The sequence below is a fragment of the Corvus brachyrhynchos genome, unplaced genomic scaffold (assembly GCF_000691975.1).
Source record: "Corvus brachyrhynchos isolate BGI_N302 unplaced genomic scaffold, ASM69197v1 scaffold1261, whole genome shotgun sequence".
Lineage (NCBI taxonomy): Eukaryota > Metazoa > Chordata > Aves > Passeriformes > Corvidae > Corvus > Corvus brachyrhynchos.
In genome coordinates this window covers 57,907-64,587 of record NW_008236025.1, presented here as the reverse complement: position 1 = coordinate 64,587, position 6,681 = coordinate 57,907, and the positions used below count along the sequence as shown (strand labels likewise).

Below are 6,681 nucleotides of genomic sequence, written 5' to 3'. Positions count from 1 at the left end.
GTAGGTGGGGCAGGAGGAGCAGAACTGGAAGCTGTTGGTGCCCTCCTGCATGTCTCTCACCCTGCATGGTCCCCATCTTTCTTTTAAGCCCTCTCTGTGTACGTGAGGCCTCTTCCACATTCACCCCTTCTGTGATCCAGTGAAAGACTCTCAGAGACATTCACGTCTCTGCATCTGATATGGACCAGGGAGAAAACTGACTTTGCCATCTCTGTTGGTTGTTTGTCACCTGGGCAGGGACACAAGGACACTGAGCATAGGATCACCAAGGGAATTTATTCTTTTACACTTTAGCTAAGCACAGGGCTGTGCCCTTGCCTAGTGCATGGCAGGCCCTGCTGCAGAGGACAGCAGGTCAGATCTGGGCCTGATCAGCGACTCTTGCTCACATAATCCCTGAGTGCTTGTCCTGTGCTGGATCCGTGCAGCCCTGTCCCGTGGAGGTGGTGCAGATGAGTGGTCAGTGGTGTAGGAAACTCCATTCTTCTAAACCCAGGCCCCTGCAGGGGGTGGAATTTCTCCTGGATTCTGGCTGATTCCAATTCTGGATATGGTTCAGTGTTTGGTTTCCTTGAAGGATAAATCATCTAGTGTTTTTCTGTGGTTATAGGTTCTTCTGAGCTGGGAAGAGCTGCCTGGAGGTGGCTTTTCAGGACAAACCAACTCTGAGGTCAGAGCTCCCAGTCCCAGGCACTGTTTGTTCTTCTACAAAAAAGACAAAGGACAACTTGTCCCCTTCAGGCTGCAAGTTTCAAAGCACGAAAGGAGCAGAGAAATAGGCAAGTGATACAAAAGTAATTTGTTGTGGGTAAAGCAGAGGCACACAGAGGAGTGAGGAGAGCTATTCAGTGTGGGTTTTTTTCTGTATTTCTGTAGTTTGCTGTATCTGTGGTGTGTGTTCTTCTGTCAGAACTTAGGGTGTGTTGTTCTTCTGTAAGGCTGCAGACACAGGTACAGGCACATGTGATGGGGTTGCACAACTCCGCAGACAAGCCCTGAGCTTGGCTTTGGAAGGATGGGGAAGAACGTTCATTGTGGACTGGCTGCTTTCTGGAGCACCTGTTCATGGGGCTGTGGTGCCTAACCCTGTGTATGTTCCCAAATGTGCTCCTCATGATGATATTGTGCGGGGCTGTGGGCATTGACAGGGGCATTGGGAAGAGGACAGAAACTCTCAGCCTCTGGAGGTGACTCCTGTCAAGTGTGAACAGAAGGTGTTCTCCCAAGGATGATCTAGCAGTGTGCCCAGGCAGGTGGAACCCCATGGCCAGAGAGTCTGTTTGTCATCAAAATAAAACTGCATGTGCACAGTGCCCGTTAGAGATCCCCACAAAATGAAGCTGGGTTGTCTCTACTCTGTCTCCTTGCAGGTTATGTTCCAATACCTTCTACAGATCACAAAAGATGAAGTGCCCTGATCGTGGGAGGCTTTGACACAGCCAGGAATCAACTCAGGCCCTCCCTGCAGAAATCATAGAGCTGAAATCTATTTTCAAAGCTGTGCTTTGGAAGAAATGTTTCCATTCTGCAAGCTGCACTCCCCAGTCCTGAGTGGTTTTGCAGGGGCAGATCAGGTTCTCCAATACTTCAGTTCAGACCATATCTGCTGACTGAAATATAAGGGAGAGAAAGAGAAAGAGCTCTTGCCTTGCAGTCAGGTAATTAAGCACCCTCCTAATGAGTTTCTGTGATGGATATGCCCCTTTCAGCTATTCCTTGCATATCCTCTGTGGTTCCACACACATTTAAGTGGGTGACTTGCTTATGGGAGGTTTTCAGAAATGCAATAATGAAGATGGCCTGATTGCAACCCCATGCAGTTGTCTTCCCTGCATCCAGTCATGGCACAAATCACTCACTGCATCCTGAATAAGATCCGGATCAAACCGAGCCTGTAGCTGAATTAACCTACCCATTGTGGTGCTCACTCAGGTGAGCCTTGGATTTCCTCCTGGCATTTTCTCCCTATGACTTTGCATTACCAGCATTCTCCCCTCCTCCAGTATTTCCTGACATTTGGAAAAGAGAAATGCTTGTCACAGAATTCAGCAGAAGCACAGATTCTCACCTGTGAATCGAAGGCAAAATCTGACAGAAACCCCATGCTGATCATAAGTCAGGAATCAGGACTTACTAAGACTGGGGTTCCATCCTTCTGTGATGGCAACAAATGTACAAGTTTGAATAATTAACTGTGGGCATGAAAATGAATAAGAAAAAGCAAGGCAGGAGTGAAATTATCCTACAGCATTTGTTTGACCAAGTTTCCCAAATAACTTACAGTTTAAAACTCCTTTAGAAATCCTAAGGATTTTGAAAGCAGTGCTGCAAGTGCTTCCCGTATTCTACTCCATTCCTCCTGTTACAAATCACTTCCAGCTGTAACCCTGCTGTAGTTTGCACCTTCAAATGAAGCTTCTCTGAATCTCACTTCAGTTTTTCAGCTCTTTCAGCTTCCTGGCCCTGGACTTTCTAAAGCCTCTGTATCACTTAGCAAGAGTTTCCAACGGCACCTGCTGGCACGGCCAGAATGCAAATGAAGAGCAAAGAAGTTTAATTTGTGGCATGTGCAGACACAACACTTCTTGTGGGGTTTGGGTGGTTTCTTTGGTTGGTTGTTTTTTTGGTTTTTTTTCTCCTGTTTGAGCTATTTGCTGGATTTCATGAAGGTGAAAATGTTGTGAGAGCAATAAACGCTTTGGCCAGAAGGTAGCAGGAGAGATCAGAGAAAGAAGTTCAGTTGACATCAATAGATCTCATTTTATCAGGAACTTTTTAGTATTTCAGGACACAAAACAGACAAGTCAGATTGTACCCAGCAGATGCAGGAATATGCTTATTACATTGTATTTTTAATGCTGTATAAGACAGCAGAAGGATTCAGTGGTACAAAAAGCTATTTAATATTGCACATTCTCATGGAGTTTGATACTGTTTAAATTAAAACCGAGAAAATAATACATTTATCATCTTATCAAAAGGTTATGTGACCAGAGAGTGAAACAGTCTGTTTTACCCTCTCAACTGTGAAGTTGAAATTGAAAATAATATTATGACGAAATCTGATTTAAAATAAAGGAAACCAAGGAATTTTCTTAACCTCATCCCACGTATTTTAATTACTTCAAGCAAATTAAAACTCACAGAAGTCTTGAGGTTTGCTTTGAGTATCCTTTTAAATACATGCCTACCCTTCTTCCCAAACACAAGCCTTGCACCCGGGGATGCAGCAGCTGCAGTGATGGGCACAGGCAGAGCTCGGACACCCAGCCCAGCCTTACCTCAGGAAGAAAGGAGCAGCATCAGCCACGTTCCATCCAGACCCATCTGCACTGCAACTGGCTGCAACCTTCCCTGAGCTCCTTTGGCAGGTAAATAAACCCCGGGTCAGGTTGCTGTGTTGTGCCCAGAGGCAGCCAAGGGCCTGTGGGTGAGGAATTCTGGCCCTAGAACGCTATGGGGCACCACAAGGGAAAAGCCCCAAGGATTTCTGCGAGGGCAAGGCTGAGCCTTTGACATGTGGGGGTTCAGGGGGCTGAGGTGCAAAGGGGTCAGGTAATGCAGAGATGTTGATATCGTCCTGAACTTCTCCTTCTGTCACATTCTTGCTGGCTCTGGGAAAGCCCCTCCACTGAAGGGATGAGACTGGGAGTCCGGTCTGGTGCTGCCAGAGCCTTTCTGGCTGTGAAGCTTCACCATCCTTTGTGTCTTGGGCACAGAAACCTTTCAGATATTGAACCTTGCTTGGGTCATTCCCATACATTTCTGCTTGGGTCATTCCCATACATTTCTGCTTGGATCATTCCCATACATTTCTGCAGAAGCAAGAAAGGTGTGGACTGGAAGCATCAACACTCCTCTCACTGGATGTAAATAAAAACGTGAGAGAAAATGCAAAATATTCTCCCTGCTATTCAGATTTCCTTGTTCCTCATGATGCTTTCCCATGTAACCTCTTAGAAAGAGATTTATTCTTTCAGGATGCTTTTAATATTCTCTGCCACAGGAGAGAGCTCTCTCCATTTTGACTTGCTCAGCGGGACAGATGTTCCATACCACACTCTATGTGTGAGACCAACCAAGGGGGAGGAAAAATAAATATGATGTGCAGGAGGTGAAAATGTTCCTAAAATTAGTTTAGAAGTTTTATTGCAGTTCACATTGTGGGTAGTCTTGTCACGGAAACTGCAGGAAAAACAAAAACTCTCCAGCAGCAATTTTTAGTGTTAGAGAATGAAGGCATTACTTTATTCTGGCCAGGATGTTGTTCTGGCCAGGATGTGCAACAGAAATCATTTCATCCACACATAGCCCGGGTGTGCAGAGAAAATCCTTCCATCACACAAGGTTTTCACTGATTTTTCATGTACTTATATATGGATACAAAAATGCTACTAGCAAGGATTTTCTTGCTATTTTCTAAGTCCGTGAGAGATTTTTCTCTCTCACAGAAAAGGTAGAAGGGAATGTAAACAACCAAGCCACCTGCAACCTTGAAAAGTCTTATTTATGGTATAGTAGAAAAATATTTTGACAATGGATGTTTTAGGATTTTAGCCAATCACCCCCAAGGGGTGGCTGATCCTTTGTCCAATTAGGAAACAGTCCTTTGAAAAGAAACTTCAATTCTTTTCCCCTGGGCAAAGGCAAACAAAACCCCTGACTAAAGTTATATACAAATTTTCAACTTCTTGTCATTTCCAACACTATGAGAAAGGTATCACAGAAGTACAAACGACTGAGGTTGGAAGGGACCTGTGCTGGTGATTGGGTCTCCCCTGCTCTAGCAGGACTGTCTGGAGCTGTTTGCCAAGGAACATGTCCAGGTGGCTTTTGAATATCTCCAGGGACAGTGGCTCAACCCCTGGAGATTTTCAAGGGTGTCTGAGCACAATCAGATATGGACACAAATTAATCTGTAGGAGAATAGAGATAGCACTGTTAAAATGTATTGTACCAAAGCCTTCTGCTTCTAGTCATCCTCCCTTATTCCATCCACTGCTGTAGCATCCCTTAGAGAATAATAGGTTTTCTTCAGATTTCAGGATAATTCCAAATGCAAAGGTGCTTTTAAGAGAGGGAGGACAATTACTGTGGAGCACAGGTTCTCTACAAAACTCTCCTCAGCTGATCTCAGTTGGGAGAGCTGCAGATTCTGTCCCCTTCTGTGGAATTAACCCCACTAAGTCAATCTCACTATTGGCCCGCAGCAAAGCTCCCAGTTGTGGGGTTCCTTCTGGGAACAATTCTATTCTCCTGTTCTCCTGAGCTGCATGTTCTGCATTGCAAATGCAAAGTGAAAAGGCACTGCTTGGTGGGGGCAGTCAGGAAGCCTGTCATGAAGTGAGGGCTTTAGGTCCATTGAACACTCACTGTCAGAGGTGTCAGCAAAAGCAGGTTTAATACCAATTTGCCAAAGCGTGGCACAGTCCAACAGCAACGCTGACTCTGCAGCTTTACTGCATGGATGAAACAGACACAGGAACATCGAACTGGAATTAATTTAGAAGGATTGATGCTGAGACTGGGGGCAGGAAAGGGGTAGAGCTGCAAAAGGACCCACTGAGTCATGAGGTGCAGAAAAGGCACCCCTGCTTTCTAAACACCTTCTCAGGGGAGGTGCAGATGGATCCAATCCCAGCCCCAGACTTGATCAACACTTTATGACTAAGGGATTATAACAGCACTTAATCATGGGCCTTTCCCTCCTGTCCATCTGATTCCACTGGTTTTTGTCTAAGGGACTGTTCTCAAAATAGGAATCTGCCTGAGAGACTGGGAGAAGGTGTGGCAAGAAAATGTGTCACGGGAAAATCAGGATAAAAATGCTGGTGCACAGCTCCCCCTGATTGACATTAGGGTGGTAGAATGCACTTATTGAGCGTTTTAATGTTTTTGGATTTGCCATGCAAATTTCACGTAGCTTCTGCAAGGGCTGAGGGTCTTCTCTGGGTGTCTGCAGGGCCTGAGGGGTCTGACCTGAGCAAGCCTAATGCAGCACACCTTGCTCTGTCCTCTGCAGAGGCTCTCTTGAAGGCAGCAGGAGCTGAGCCAGGGGGAGAAAAGCCTTAATTCCCCTTCAGGATGTGGTGAACTGGTTTTGTCAAAAGCAGGGGAGGGTTGCTCTTGCCTGGTGTAACTGAGTCAGAAATGGTGACCACAGCGTCCTGCCTGTTGCTTGTGAGAGGGGGGTGAGCTGGGGAAGGTGTGTGCTGGGCTCCATTAGGTAAGAACCAAGTTGCTGTGGAAACTATCACACCATCAAACCGCCTGACATTATTTCCTGGTGGCCCCTTCCTCCTCCCTACCCCTGAGTGCAAAACAACTGCAGGGTTTCTTCTCTGCTCATATGAGCATTTTCCTCCCTCAGGCCTTCAGCAAGGTCTCTCCTCACTGAAGCTCTTGAATGTGCCAGAGAGACACTTCCCTGCACAAAGTCTGGAAAAGACAAATTCAGCCAACAGGAAATCTACCTTATCAAAGCTGTGTTTCCAATCCCACTGGGCATTAGGACAGTTGGATTCCAGCAATCTCTGGGCCGGCTTTGGAAGAAAAAGCACTGAACACCCACAGCATTTTGGCCTCATAAAACTTTATTTTCATCACTACTACAGGAACCTAAAATGCACATGAGATACATTTGGCAGAAGAAATACAGGCTTAATACAGAAATGAACATTA

General features: G+C 45.8%; 1 gene segment (V, D, J or C); it reads right to left on the bottom strand.

The window, feature by feature from the left end:
• LOC108445976 overlaps positions 1-6,681 on the bottom strand; it is a gene marked incomplete at its 3' end in the record, with an annotated part of 29,550 nt that overhangs the window by 969 nt on the left and 21,900 nt on the right.